This window comes from Ailuropoda melanoleuca, chromosome 9, assembly GCF_002007445.2.
Source record: "Ailuropoda melanoleuca isolate Jingjing chromosome 9, ASM200744v2, whole genome shotgun sequence".
NCBI lineage: Eukaryota > Metazoa > Chordata > Mammalia > Carnivora > Ursidae > Ailuropoda > Ailuropoda melanoleuca.
Genome location: NC_048226.1, coordinates 73,431,759 through 73,446,892, shown reverse-complemented (window position 1 = coordinate 73,446,892; position 15,134 = coordinate 73,431,759). Strand labels below are relative to the sequence as shown.

The 15,134-nt window shown below is 39.9% G+C and overlaps 1 long non-coding RNA gene across 5 annotated transcripts in view; it reads right to left on the bottom strand.

The window, feature by feature from the left end:
• LOC117803789 overlaps positions 1-15,134 on the bottom strand; it is a 146,466-nt gene that overhangs the window by 86,553 nt on the left and 44,779 nt on the right. For all 5 annotated transcript variants that reach the window (XR_004627879.1, XR_004627877.1, XR_004627878.1 and 2 more), the window contains one exon: positions 9,252-9,340. This is a non-coding gene — a long non-coding RNA (uncharacterized LOC117803789). The remainder of the gene's footprint in view (positions 1-9,251; positions 9,341-15,134) is intronic.

Genomic DNA, 15,134 nt, shown 5'->3' with positions numbered 1-15,134 from the left:
GCAAACATCTGGCACAATCATACTAGCTATTGACGAGTGCTCAGTAAGGGGTCGTCTGCCCCGTTCTGAGTGGAGTACAGCAGCCTGGGGCGTAGTGGAGGCCAGGAGGACATCTAGGCCGGAAGAGGCACGGGGAAAAGGCGGTTACTGGAACCCAGAGAGAACTGTGCATAAAGGGATAACTGGACAGCACTGACATCCAGACACACATGCAGCCAACCTGTAGCAAGAGGAGGGAAATAAATACCCCAACCCATTCTCCTCCCGAAATCCAATACCCTGCCTCTGCCTTTCCCTGGTAGAACCTGTCTGGGAGACAGAGAGCAAGGGTAGCCAGTGATGCAAAGAATGGCCTGAAGGAGCAATGGTCTTATTTAAGTTTAAATCTATGCAAGCTCTGTTTCTTATTAGGCTGATTAAAGTTCCTCTCTTTAATATTCAACTGCTTAACTAACCTTTGGTTTAATCACAAAGGAATGTAACTCTTCACAGTAAAGCTTTTGATGACCACAAACATTGTAAGACATTTGCTATAGGAAACCATATTCACTAAAAATTAAAAAAAAAAAGTTATCAGAAGTTAAATTTACACACTGAAGTTATAAATGTGCTCACCAACATCAACCTTATAATCAATCCAACCCTCTGTAAATGAATTCATCCTTCCTGTGTCCATGAATTCATCATGTGGCTTTTCTTTTAAGCAGAGAGCATTCTGGCTAGGGTCCTATAGCTATAGAAAGAAAAACTAGTCTCGTCTCTGACTAATGTATCTAAACATATCACAAAGTTACTCCGCTTTTTCATGCAAGAGAGTTCTATGCTCTGGAGAACTTGTCTGTTTTTTATATTTATATAAATCATGGTTACACGTCTTAGACTTTGAAACATATAGAAAAATTCCGAATTACCAAGATTTTTTACACTAAATGGTCTTTTATTTAAAATCACCCAAATAAAGGTGACTCCAGACCTTTGTAGGATATTTAAAGCAACTACCCAGGGTCAGGGGAATAACAATAAAATCTTTATGTATACATCTGTCTCTTTGAAACTAATCTGTCTGTAGGAAATGTCAGTGAAAGGATGACGCACAGATGCAAAGTGTTCAGGGTATACTCTGCTCTCCTTGTGCCTAACCCTGCGGCAGGCATTAGCCCCGTGATACTGAGACAACTGACTTAGGAACACTCCTTAATACATACGCATCTAGGACAATGATCATAGAATTACACACACACACACACACACACATACACACACACACGTACCTTGGTTTGGGGGATTGTTTTTATACAAATGATTTTCCTATTATAGTCTCTACAAGTACCATTTCACACACATGGAAATCTCACCAAGAGAGTTGGCAGATCTAACGCCTTCTTTGATCACACACTATTTGAAACTTTAATCTTACATTCCATCTCGTCTAATAATATTGCCACTCTCCTCTTTTTGTTTGCCTTGGGACTCTCTTGTCCATCCTCCTGTTTTCACATTTTATCACTTTTAAGAATGTTATCTGCTTTCTTTTATTTTAAACCCAACCTCTCAGTTTCTTTCAGTAAGAGAATTTGACTAAGTCATATGCAACAATTTATATACTTTATTCTTTGCATCTTACTCTGTTTACTTATTTTCATTTTCTTATGGTTTCCTCATTCTTTTCACTTGCTTTGGCTGTTTTGCCAGTTATTCCCTCTTTCCCCTGCATTGAACTTGAAATTCTGTATTTTTCCATTCTACCATTCCAACACTCATAATCAAACACTTATTCATCTCTTTTTATATGAAACCAAAATAACTCTTTCTCCCAACTTAGATGAGCTATGTCTCCACTACGTGTTCTTCCCCCCTTCCCCCGCGAGCAAGGCCACACTAAAAGACTTGACTTTGTCCATTCTCGCTCTCGATGATGAGTTCTGTAGAATGAGAACTTTACTCTAGCCCACTCCACCCACACCTAAATTCTGTTTCTAAGGCAAACGTTTAGTAACTGCGCTCTTCCTTCTGTTCTAACTGTGTGAATTTAGCACCTAAATGATGCATTTAATGTTCCATTATCATTACCCATTTACATGCATTTAATATACATTGGTGTATTTTTATTGCTTGCCATTGTTTCTTCTTTTCATCTCCATTTATACTGAGGTTTCTTCCGCTGCAAGATTTTCAAGTATCTTTCCCATTTGGGGTATGTGCTTGACATTCTCCCTGAATCTTTGCAAATCCACAAATCTTTCTCTTCCCTTAGCAGATGAGTTAACATCAACATTCTCGGCTTGCAGCCCATTCCCCCTGGTGGTCTATGGCAGCGAGTCCAACATCTTCTGGCTCCCAGTGTTCCAGTATCATTTTTCTTCCTTTGTCAGTAGTCTATTTTTCTTTTCAGCCTGAATCTTGCAAGATTTTCTCTTTCCCTCTTCTACCTTCTCAAGAATTTTCTAGGCCTATCCTTCACATTTTCCAGCCTTTTCCATCATCTTTTACATTTTCCTGAATTTCTTCTGATTACTCAGTTAAAAAGTTGCCAAGCTAAAAATTTTCCAATCTTAAATTATTTTGTTACTTAACCCACACTCTTTCAGCATGTCACCACGCTCTGTTCTCCTCTCCTCACGCTTTGCAATTGAGAAATATGCAACGAATGTTTGCACATTTGCTCTCTCCAGAATGTGTTGAGTGCACACTGTGTGTCAGGACCTCTTCTAAGTGCTGGGGATACAATAATACATTTTTTAAAGACCAAAATGTTTGCCCTTATTGAAGTTGCTATTTTTTCATCTCCCATCCTCTACCCACTGAAATCTACTTCTCCCCATCCATTCGGCCAGAACTGCCCTAGCAAAGGTAGGGAACAAACTGCAATTGCCAAACCCATGCCTATGTCAGCAATCCGGGGCATTTGTCACTTTGTTCAATGTTGTCTTCTTCTTTTTTTTTTTAAGATTTTATTTTTTTATTTATTTGACAGAGGCAGCCAGCGAGAGAGGGAACACAAGCAGGGGGAGTGGGAGAGGAAGAAGCAGGCTCCCAGCGGAGGAGCCTGATGTGGGACTCGATCCCAGAACGCTGGGATCATGCCCTGAGCCAAAGACAGACGCTTAACACCTGCACCACCCAGGCGCCCCTCAATGTCTTCTTGATTGTGGTAATGCAACTGTATCAGTGAGGATGACTTCCATTGCAAATAAAAGAAAACTCAACCAGAATTGGCCTTACAAAGTAACAACCTGTAAATGAATATCACTGAAATTTTCAGTTAAGGCCGGTTTCAGAGCCAATTTGATTAGGCAGCTCATCAAGAACCTGGTTTCTTTCCTACTTTTCTGCTTCTCCGGTTAAGTTTCATCTTTTGCTATAACGGTTCCATGTTTCACATTAACATGCCATACCTCTCAGAACAAGATGGTCTTTCAGGAGTTTTTTCCCAAAAACAATCTCTAGCAAATTTTCTATCATGTCCAATTAAATTTAATTGGGTCTTTCCCCTTCCTCAACGAATCCCTCTCACCCTGGAAATGCTATGTTCTGAATGTCTTAGATTTGGGTTATTTGAACCCATCATTATGGCAACAGTCTAGGATTACTCTGAACGGCTAAATAAACCAGGACTCATCCCTAGAGCTGGGTTTAAGTCAGCTTCTTAAGAAACACGTCAGTGACATAATGGAAAGATGTGTGGATGCCCCCCAAAACTCTGGGTACTGTTAGGAAGGGGGAGGTAGGGGAATTATTGCTGGGTTGATCATGAACAAATGCTAATCCGTTTCCTCTTAGACCATGAATTAAATTTTGTGGCTGTTTAGAATTTCAATGTACAGCAATTCTGATATTTTAAATCCATTACTTCATGGTTTTAACTACCAGCTGCATGATGGGCACTCTCAAATCTGTATTGCAATCTTGGCTTCTTTCCTGGAATCTAACTTTGTATTTCCAGCTACAAGGAAGCTTGGCTCATCAAATATAACTCATCCAATATCTGCAGAGAAATGACCAGCAATCCAAGACAGAATCCTCACAACCACCTTTGGTCATCATCTCTTTCACTTCTTAATATTCTTTCCAAAATTGAGGAGCCTTTTGCAATCTGCACCAAATATCTGGATCTTCTTTATTAACATGCCCCTTGCATAGCTTCACATTATACTCAGGCACCTGAGAGTTTCATCCAGGAGAAATGTTTTTTAAAGATTTATTTGTGAGAGAGAGAGAGAGAGAGCATGGGCACAGGCACAAGCAGGGGAGAGGGGCAGAGGGAGAAGCAGGTTCCCCACTGAGCGGAGTTGNGAGAGAGAGAGAGCATGGGCACAGGCACAAGCAGGGGAGAGGGGCAGAGGGAGAAGCAGGTTCCCCACTGAGTGGAGTTGGATGAGGGGCTTGATCCCAGGACCCTGGGATCATGACCTGAGCCAAAGGCAGACACTTAACTGACTGAGCCACCCAGGTGCTCTTCATCAAGGAGACATGTAATGTTTGTTTAACCTTTGCTCCTGATCATGTCTTTTGCGTCAAAGCTCCATCCACTCTTACAATATCAAGTCAACGTGGTAAGCCAGCTCAGTAGGATGGAAAGGTTAATGTCCCTACCCTTTGTTCTTAGGCGTTCCTTGAAGTTTTGACCAGAGCTAAGTAATTGAACATACTTTACTCTTCTATGTCTTCCTATCAGTGCTCTCCTGGCTGGAAATTTCTTTTCTCCTTGGGCTCCTGCACGAAGTCTTCCCTGACTTACACCCAGACAGGTGTTACTACCCGGCAGTTACTGACTCTCTTTCCCAACACCTTCCACAGACTTAATCTTCCAGTACTGAGATGATCTACTGTTGTCCAGACACGTTACACCGCCATCAGGTTTAGGTCCACCTCCATAGCAAATGGCCATGTCCTTGTTAGGTATACAAAGTATGTTCCAAAGAGTGGAAGGAGGGTAGGAGGATACATGTATTGCAGTAATAAGCAGTAATCTGTGATCTTAGAGTATTGCCTTCAATTTTGAGTGGATAGATTTTATATGAACAAAAGGGAATAATCTAAGGATGAAAATAAGGATCTGAATCTAACTCCTTCTGTTAATTACAATAGGTACTAGAGCCCCAAACTCAGAAAATTCTCTTTTCTCTCTGGATCCAACATCAATAATTTACAAATGCAGATAATTCTAATCAGCCAATTTTTTTAGGCTGGCTCTGGAGCAATATGGGATACGCAGTTCAGTGAAAATGCTGGGACTGAAATGAGGCGTGTTACATTAGTAATGTGGCTCTGGTTTCATGTGCTACAGTACAGATCTGCATAGGCACTAAATTAGAGACAAAAATCCCAGGAGGATAGCAGATATCTTTCTGCCCCATTTAACAAACACAACTTTTTCTCGTTTCTTGGAGGTTGAGCTCTTGTTTCACTTTCTTATTGCCTATCAATCAGCTTGAGAAGACATTTGCAATTGTATTTCCTTCATAAAGACATAAGTCCGGCAGCAGCCGCCGACACTCATCTAAAAGCTCCTTTCTAAATTACCTCTGTCAGACTGCGTAGAAAGTAAAAGGCACACTTCAGTCTTATTTGATTAAATCAGGGAATGTATCAGCCAGCCAAAGAATGGAAAGTCCTTTCCATTTACATGCTCCATTAACTGCACTTCACTGAAAAAATAAATCTCAGTGCAACTCTTTACCTTGCTCCTCTAATTGCTACTTACAAATTCTTTTCTCTCAATCATACTGTCTTTCATAAATCAGGAAGCAAAAGCATTTGAGGCCGAGGCCCTGGCTCTAATTTAACATGATTTGCCACTATGCCACTATTAATGCCAAAGACAAATAATATACCAAGTTACTATGGGAACCAGGGCATGAGAAGGTGAAAGCCCTCCCTTCCATAAGACAGGTGGGGCTTTGTGGAACCTTACGCCCCACCATCAGGGGCCATGTCATTTTGGCAAAATTCCTCAGAATCTTCTCATTCCCAATCCCAGAGATGTTTGGGTCCATGCTGCATCCCCCGAAACCTAACACGTAGTTGGTCCTTACTTCCAAAGGAGAAAAGTTACAGGGTAATCAGTCACGTTGCAAAGAGATTATTCATTACACATTCACTTTCAAGAAACAAAGCATGTGACAAAATATTAAAAAACCAACTTAGAAAAGAGATCAACGGAGGCTTACTACCATTAAATTAACATATTTTACTTTATAAAAGCACTCATCTCAAAATTCTATAAAGTTATATAGTATCCTTTTACCTTCCAATTCTTATTTACACCTAGATTATAATTTCAAAATTGGAAGTGAGCTCACATAGTTAAATCAATCAGAAATAAAAATCAAATATCTTTATAGTTATAAATCAATGGAAAGAAATCACTGTTTTCCAAAATGTTAATTCACCCCGTGCTTCAGTGAGAAGGCTTGTTTCCACTGACATAAAACTAGGCGAGCGCGTGCATCTGTGTCTGTACCCCTACATCCAAGGAGAGAGCTCTCCTATGACTCTTCTGCCCTCCTACCCAGTATTTCTTCCTCAGCCTCATCCACTTGCATTATATTTGCTCTGCTTCATCCTCGTCCTCATGCAAACAGAAAATGTCATTTGTAAGGAAAGAATTCATTGAATTTCCACTGTAAGAAAAATATTTCTTGGGAGGAAGAGACAAAGAAAATGCAAAGCACAGTACTAACATGATAATACATAATTGCTTTAGAAAAAAGTCAACTCAATTGTATGTATGTTAACGAATGGGGTCATTTGTTTGCTTTCCTGAAACGCCTTCTCCATTTTATTCAGAAAATGCCTTAAAGAGCTGAGCTGAGGTAAGCAGCCACATTCCCTTTTGCTATAGTTCTATAAAATGTCAAGTCAAAATTGGGGCACAAATGCATTGCTGGTTACCAGAGTAGACAAATCTTGGCCACACATGCTGATTTCATCGGGATTCAAATTATTGCTAACAGTCTTGGGTTCGTTAAATTCAAAACATATTTTATGGAATATTTCGGCCCTTCAATTTTAAAACCATGTGTGCTTTAATGAAAATTTAAATTCAAGAGAGTTTGATTTCATTTGAAATCATTAAGGTTTAAGTAAGCTTCTTGATGTTGACCAAAAAGGGCAGCCAAACCTACAGAATGATGTAGAGTGAGAGGACTGGCGGGTCACGAGAGGCCGGCGCTGGAGCGAGGGCCCTACCGCGGGAGTGGACGCAGTGGTCCACATGCACCAAGTCCGCCGGGAAACTGCAGGGGGACAGAGCCGCCCAGAGGCCGCAGATTTATCGTAAAGCGTCTCTATCATTTGGCACATCTACTTGCCTTTTTTAGTAGATGAAATACAGTTTCTCACATCTATCTTTTCTAGTTGTGTGCATGTCCACACATGTGTGTATATACACACACTACTGGGTTAATAAAACACAAATTTATTGAATAGGGAGTTTTTTCAAGTTTTTTTACGAGTAAGTTATTTCCCTAGACGACTATTCAAGTAGGTGAGCCACGAAGTCACCAGAGGACATTGTGCTAGAATTAGTACTACCACTCATAATGTATTGAGCACTTATCACACGCCGAACGCCCCGCAAACGATGACTCCCCCCACCCCAGACATCTCATTTAATCTGCAAAACAACTGCATGAGGTAAACATATACCAGATCTCATACCTTTTCCTAGGTCCCATATATCCTTTCTACTTATCCTTTATAAAGCAGTTTAGAAAAGAACGTATGAAAGTAGGCCATGCCGGGAGGCTTTTGTTTCAGGTTTATCACTCGACATGATAAGAAAAGGGAAGTGCCATTTATCTGTGCCAGGATCAGAACCCAATGTGACGATCTGCGTACTAGACNGTAGGCCATGCCGGGAGGCTTTTGTTTCAGGTTTATCACTCGACATGATAAGAAAAGGGAAGTGCCATTTATTTGTGCCAGGATCAGAACCCAATGTGACGATCTGCGTACTAGACAGTCAAAGTTTAGGCACCAAACACTTTACCAGGTTCAATCTAGCAAAACAAAAAACGCCAGGGGGTAGGACTTTTTGCAACAGTGTTATATACTGCATCATTCAAAATATTCACTGCTCCTCTATGCGAGAATTCTATCTCCCTGTCCTGTTGACAACAGGCTTAGCCACCAGACCTGCTTTGGACAATGAAATGTGAACAGAGGGGGAAACATGTCACTTTTCAGAACCATTCAGATCCAGCACGTGAATCGCCGTGTTTCCATGTTCCTTTTATTATGAGCCCAGCAGTGCCCCCAATAGGAACTTCTCTAGCAGCCTAGGAGCAAGACTGAAGGCAACAGATGGCAAACCCCCGGCCAGCCCATGGTGAGCGTGTACATGAGAATGAGAAAATCAATGTTTTATGCTGTAAAGCCCCTAAGTTTGGGAGGTCATTTGTTACCACATATTAACTTTATCTACCCCTACAGATACAAACAATCCAACACAGTGATCAGAGGATGAAGTCAACAGACTGCCTGGCCTCAAATCACAATTCCAGCACTGTTATTTATGTTACTGAAATTCAGTTACAAAAATCTGACCCTTAAATAAGCCAAAGCAAATGTATAACATCAAATTTGGTCCCTTGAATACTCCCACTGGCTAAATGGACAAACAAGTAGGATGGATAATTTACAATTGGTTTACATGAACCAAAATAGGTTACAAAGTTCATACATCTCAAAGGCTTTTGTAGAAGTGTTTCCAATACATAACCATGTTATAAATTTCAAGTTCTACGTGACTTTGGTGCCGTAATTCCTTTCAATAACGCTTATCTAGTATTTGTTCTGTATTTGAGTGGTGTATCTGCTTCTTTCTTTCTTTCCATTACTGGAATTATAGAACATTAATATTTCCCTATTTCGGATCTTCCTCAGAAATTGAAGAATCATACTCAGAAAATAATGGTATGTGATTTTCTGGTAGGTCCTTTTACCATATTTGATAATTCATTCCTTATCCCTGTTTATCATTCTTATAAGTTTTGGTAAGGTAAAACATCTGTTCAGGTAATTAGACCCTAAAATGCTTTCAAAGTGATTTGGAGTTGCTTATAGATACCACCACAGAGCCAAGGACAAATTGAGAAATGGGTGCAAAGGAGAATAAAGGCAGGCCTGTTAGAGGGATTCAGTACATAAAACTTGAATCCAACAGCTTACATAGTTATAAAACGCTCTGTGAATTCCACTTTGAGATTCCTAGTGCCCAAAGCAAAGACAGAAACATAATCACTTACCAGATATGTAATGTCCTAAGAATTGTAGTAAGCCATCACTCAAGAGAAGCACAACTTCTTATGTCATGGAAATCTGTCCAACATCTCCTCTGTGGGCCAACATAGAAAATGTGAGATAACATCCTTAGCAACGTCTTTATCAATATCCCTGCAAACAAAACATCAAAATACAGATTTCCTACTCTGCATTCTATTAAGACTTTAATTCCATCCTGTGACTTGAGAAAATATCCAAGATGATAAATCCGTTCAAGTGATTTATTCACATTAAGCTTACGAAGCTGTTTAGGTCATGGTAAGTTCTTTACGTAAAACGTGCCATGTGGCATTTCTGAACTAAATACAAAAGTAAATATTGAAACACTGATCATGGTTGTAGATACTCTGTAGTGTGTGTGCTACAATTTATTTAGGCCTAGATGTTGGAAAAACATTGTGGTTTATCTGCAAAAGAATTTTGAATAAGCGAGATCAAATTCTTTTATTTAATTCAATTCAAGATCATATTCTTCTATTCAATCCAACAATCTCTACATCCCTTGCCATCAACATTTTTTCTATTGTCATCTCCAATTCATGGTTATTTTTCATTTCAATTTGNTTAATTCAATTCAAGATCATATTCTTCTATTCAATCCAACAATCTCTACATCCCTTGCCATCAACATTTTTTTCTATTGTCATCTCCAATTCATGGTTATTTTTCATTTCAATTTTCTGAAGCCATTCTTCTTTCTATTACTGACTTCACTGGCTAGGCACCTCACTTAAGGTGGCAATCACACAAAACTATCCAATGAGTATAACTCATTACAGATGTCCTCTGTTTTCACATAAAAACTATACAATATTATTGCTGTTGGCACTTGTCTTCAGAATGCCTTGCTGTCTATAGAGCTTTTCTGGCCTAGCTTGTCTTACTACATGAATGTCAATGATTCTCACGATAAAACTGTGCCTTGTTGAAGAACAACAAAAACAGTCCAGAAGATAGGGGTGGAGAAGAATAGTGAACTGTGAATGGATTTGAGTACATCTCTGAAATCTTGAGTCAAACTTGGGCAAATGTCTTCAGAAGCCATTGAATGAACAGATATGAAAAAACCTTCATTTAGATTTGTAAGGTCTGTTGTTTTGTTCTGTTGTTCATTCCTAAATTTATCAGGTTTTTTAAAAGATACTTTATTTATTTATTTGAGAGAGAGAGAGAAAGGGAAAGAGGGAGGAGGGGGAAGGGGCAGAGGGAGAAGGAGAAGGAGAAGCAGTCTGCCCACTGAGCAGGGAGACCCAAGTGGGGCTCAATCCCAGCACCCGGAGATCATGACCTGAGCTAAAGGCAGATGCTTAACTAACTGTGCCACCCAGGTGCCCCTAAATATATAAGGATTCAGGAATTATTTCACTCTGGGAATTCAATATTGAGATATGTTGTCCATATTCTTGTTTGTTTGACCCAGAGAAAATTGGTTAATCTCTTTTTGCCTCTGTCTCCCCATCTTTAAAATGTAGATTGCAACAAGGTCTAGTTCGTCGGGTTGTTGTGAGGAATATGTGGGTTAAAATTCATAAACCACTTAGAGTCATGCTTGGCAACAGTGTATTACAAAGTGCCTGCTATAAAAGTTTATCCTTATCACTCCCTATATTTTTTCCTTACCCACTATTCAATAGCCCGAAATGATAGAAATGGGCACCATGAAAATTAAAACACATTTAAAATTTTTCAGATGAATTCCAAATTCTACTTCATCAGGAAGAAATGAGGCTACAAGTTTTCCTTTTCTCGCACACACTGTTTTAATCAATAGACAACATGACATTTTAATCAGTGATAATTCAAGAAAGATTTGTTATTGCTGAGGTCTCTTCACAAATTAGTGCTTTTTGTTAAAGGCCCAAATAAAGCCAACTACAGTTTTAGATTTTTTTTTTTAAGACCTTGTCCGCCATCCAGCTTGTCTCTGAAGACTCTGTTCACATATCCCTAGCCTGGCAGCAGGTTGCAATGAAAAGAGCATGGGTCTGGAAACCAAAAGCTTGTCCTAAACTGATGGTGTCATTCACTGGTTCTTTCAAGAAAGCTTGTCTCCTTTATGAACTTAGTTACCTTCAGGGGCTAAACTGAGATGCTCCTTTATAATTATAGAAGTCCATAATAACTCAGGAGCTTTTTACCTGTTATCTCTAGATGTTTGACCATGTGACATTAACTCCTCCACAGTTACACAACTACGTACAGAATTGGACAGAAGATGAATTCTCCTCATCTAGGTCATTCATGCATTACCCAGATTTTTATACTTTCTAGAGAAAACAAAATAGTCCTGTAGAGGGCAAGATGGAGTCACTCATGTCACTCAGTGAATGTAAGCTGGCAAAGGCACTGCACCTAAGACCGGATATCATGAAAACCAGTACAGGCAGACGTCACTCAGAACTGACACCCAGCAAAACCAAGAGAGCCTGGAAGACCCAAGAGCTGATAATTACCAGAACCAGAGGAGGCCCAAGACTGATTTAACTACTCTACAAAGGGAGGACTTTTGCAGCAACCTGTCAGATTCTCCATATTCTTCCACCTCTGACCACACCAGAAAGGCATCTGCCACCAAAGCCTCTGCCTGTTTGATCTCTGAACACGATGAGAGATCCTCCATGGCTTGAATAAGCAGTAAGCCCTGAGAGCCATCCTGGGCTAGGCCGAGGCCTCAAACCCACTGCACACTCGTGAACTGGCTTTGTGTTTAGTCCCTTTGCTTCTTACCCCTTTTGGTACCTTGTTTGTTGTGTGACTGTAATATGCTTTGATTTGTGTGATGTGTGTGAAGCCAAATTAAATACATACTGAAATGTTAGTGAATTTGAATCCTGAATCTACTCTATAATCATGTTAACCTTGCTTTGACTGAAGGAAACAGACATGAAATACTGAATTAAGACAGCACTCGTGTGTGACCCTGCATGCACACTCGTGTGTGCTCACGACACATTCTTTTATTTGTAGTGTGCCCATGACAAGCTCGTATTTAAAGCTATTTCATGATTTAATAATTAGAATATTCTTAACAACATGGAAACTATCATGCCTTTCTTTCCACAAAGCAAACACGCAGATTTGACTGTATTTTTTACCTTTGCCATGATGTCCAATTTCTGGCTTCTTCTTAGTAGTTAGTCACAAATACAAGTGAGATAGTCATTGCCACATTTGCTTCTCAAAGTCATATTATCTAAATATAGCTCCTTCAACCCCTCAGTGTACAAACACGTAGCTATCTTCCGGGATTCCTGCTTGTACGTCCTCATGCCAAGACACCAGTGGCTTGTTTTACTTCCAGGAGCACTAGTATCTAAGTGGTAATGAGCAACCATATTATTCACATCTAGAACCATAGACTGTAAATTTTTGGAAATACTACTAGTGTCACAAAAGGTAGGAGACAGTTGCTAGAGTCACATCCCCCCCCTCCCCAAAAAAGAAAGAAAATAGACAAACCAACAAAGTAGAGCTCACCCCAGGGCTTCCAGGGGACAGGGACTGGGTCAGGCACAAGACAAAGCAGAAATCTCTGAAGAATTTGATAAAAATGTCTAAAAAAAGAATTTGACAAAAATGAGCCAGGCTCACAGAGGAAGGGAGTCTAGGCTAAATACACAGAGAATTTGAGGAGTGGGCAGCCAGACGGTCAGGGAGACAGACTAAATCAACAGACACCACTGAAAGGCAAGAGTCCCAAAGCAACAATGATGTAGGACTAGCACCGGGAGGCAAAGTTGCGTCTGAGATTCCTCCTCTGAGCTGTAACTGAGATGAAAGGATCTGCAGTGTCTGGGAGAGCTCACCCACCCACCCAGCAGGGGAGGCAAACTGTCCTTAGTTGAAAGCTTTCCTAAGGTAGGTCCACAGGTCTCCTACAGATTGAAAGCAATAATGACCTCAAAATAAAGATCACCAAACACGCAGGAAAACAAGCCACTGTGTAGGAGAATGAGCCCATAAGAAACAAAGATCTAGGGGCGCCTGGGTGGCAAAGCGATTAAGCGTCTGCCTTCGGCTCAGGGCGTGATCCCAGTGTTATGGGATCGAGCCCCACATCAGGCTTTTCCACTATGAGCCTGCTTCTTCCTCTCCCACTCCCCCTGCTTGTGTTCCCTCTCTCGCTGGCTGCCTCTATCTCTGTCGAATAAATAAATAAAATCTTAAAAAAAAAAAAAGAAAGAAACAAAGATCTAAACAGAAAGAACTTCAGATATTGAAACTGTTTGACATAATAGAAAATAGCTATGTGTAAAATTTGTAAAAGTGGAATCATAATGTCTATAGTAAAACTATGAGAAATAAGCAGATAGAAACAAAAAGGTTATAATGTACAGAAATAAAAAATAATAATTGAAATTATAGATGTTGAAATTTAAAAGCTCATTGAATGTGAATAGATTACATAAAGCATAATAGGTTAAAGGAAACAGAGTCAGGGGGTGGGGCTAAAAGCTCAAACTCTCTAATTGTATGTTGGTCTTCTGGCAACTAGCCCCCATCCTGACTCCATATAGCGGCCCCCAGCCAGCAGACATCTCATTAGCATACAAAAGACATTCTTATCACTCTGGGGGTTCAAGGGCTTTAGGAATTGTTTGCCAGGAACCAGAGGCAAAGACCAAATATTTTTTATTATATTACATTTCTCTTAAGTTGAATGTTGTCTTTTAATGAACAATAGACATTTACATTTCTTATGATCACATTTGCAAGGCATTGCTTCACATCTTCAAGGTGGGACCTTCAATCATTTTGACACTAAACAACCAAGACTCTGATTGTTTTCATTGCATTGAGTGACTGAATTACAAAACTCAGCCTTTTATTTTGTGTATTTAGCATAAATTGGAACAGTCTGTTTTTCCAGAATTTTTTTTTAATTTTGTTTATTTCAGAGAGAGAGAGAGAGAACAAGTCGGTGGAGGAACAGAGGGAGAGAGAGAGAGAGAAAGAGAATCCTCATGACCCTGAGATCATGACCTGGGCCAAAATCAAGAGTCAGACCCTTAACAACTGAGCCACCCAGGAGCCCCTCCAAAAAGGTATTCTTAATGCAATTAACCTGAAAGAACTTGAGTGCCAGGAAAACAGGAGCCGCAATGTTTCCAATATTTCTTATTTCTCTGAAGTCAAAAGTAGTTATTCTGCAGCTGTAAATGTGAATCAAAGAATTACGGAATCTCCTAAGGGACCTGTGGTGGGCAGAGTAGTAGACCCACAAAATGTGTTTGCTCTAATTCCCAGAACCTGTGAACGTTACTTTATAGCTAGCAAAGGGGCCTTGCAGACGTGATTAAAAGTATGGATTTTGAGATGGAAAGATTTTGTTGGATTATGCCTAACTGAATGATGTAAACACTTAATAGTGGAGTTTCTTTCCAACTATGGACAGAGAGATGTGATGACAGATAAAAGGCAAGACAGAAGGTGGGAAAAGGACAGTCATGACCATTCTGGCTTTGAAGACAAAAGCGCCTACAAATCAAAGAATGCAGGTGGCCTCTCCAAACTGAGAATGAGCCAACAGCTAGCAAACAAAACAAAACAAAAAAAACCAAACAGAGAAACAAAAAAAGGATCTTAGTCCTACACCACAAAGAAATGAATTCTGCCAACAAGCTGAATGAGCAAGGAAACAAGATTCTTGCCTAGAGCCTCCATAAAGGAATGTGGCTGGCCTTGTTGACACGATGGTTTTAGCACAAGACGTGGTTGAGCTAGAACATTTTTTATTCCATTTTCTATTAATTTACTGTTGGTGGAATCAGAATATATCATTATTTTCCTGGAAATAAATACTGAACTACTTCATAATGGACATTTAGCAAACAAACAGATGTTTT